The sequence below is a fragment of the Solanum verrucosum genome, unplaced genomic scaffold (genome assembly GCF_900185275.1).
Source record: "Solanum verrucosum unplaced genomic scaffold, falcon-dt-bn FXZP01000192.1, whole genome shotgun sequence".
In the NCBI taxonomy this organism is placed as follows: domain Eukaryota; kingdom Viridiplantae; phylum Streptophyta; class Magnoliopsida; order Solanales; family Solanaceae; genus Solanum; species Solanum verrucosum.
In genome coordinates this window covers 58,580-59,662 of record NW_026020222.1, presented here as the reverse complement: position 1 = coordinate 59,662, position 1,083 = coordinate 58,580, and positions in this window count along the sequence as shown.

The following is a 1,083-nucleotide window of genomic DNA, read 5'->3' as shown; positions in this document are numbered from 1 at the left end:
ACACCCGGGCATTAGAAAATGAGGCACCACCTTTATTTTCTTTCCTTCTTAAGAAATTTTAATACAACCTGACAAAATGTTCAGGTGCCCAATATTCATTTTTCTAGTGACCTTTAAGGCCACAATGATGACAATGATCGCCCTTGCCTTTTAAAGGATTATTTTGAGAACCCATATTGTTTTCCCTTTGGTATGACCACCACCTCGATGATTATTATATCGTCTTTTGCCCTTGTCACATTCACACACGTTATCATGGCCTGATGTTTGTGTAATCAAGACACAACTTCCAATTCAAGTGTCTACGATCGTACAAAAGTAATATAATCTAACAAAAAGGGTTGGGGTCGAGTCCCAAGGGAGTGGTTGCAAGAATTAATAGAAAAGTAAAATCAAGTTCTAATCAATCATAGTTATAAACATTAACTAATAAAAACATACTAAATCTAAAGGTGACACGAATGTCAATTATCAATAGGGGGTTTGTATTCAACTAATGAACAAAAATAGCAAAAAATATAAAGATGCGAGATAAGGAGACGGGATTCTTGGTGATAGGAATATAGGATAAAATATACTATTGGCTAAATGCTATTGATAGTAAATCGTTGAATATTTGTAACTAGGCTAGACTTTAGTGGGGTAAATTCTCTCTCGAGCAACTTACCTCAAATCAGCTTGGTTTCTCTCGAACACCGAGTTGCAGCATTTAAGCGCAGCCTCCCCCTTATCCCATCCACTCTCTCGAGCTGAATGTATGGGAGAAGACCTAGGATTCACTCTCTCGAGCTGAACCCAGGATGACCCAATAACCACCGGCTATCGATTTAGTAGTCTTAGTTTTAAAACTTCTCTCTCGAGCAAGCCAAAAACACTATGATAAAATTATATTTCAAACTACAATCTTATTAAGTTCAGACAACTACAAAATGAAATCACATTTAAACAGCAAATAGACTAACAATAACCAATACCCAACAGGAAATGTAACCCATATTCACTAAATCACACCCCAAGAATTGGGGTTTTAGCTAGACATAAAAAGGAGATAGAAATCAATACCAACAACTGTTTCCATCAAGT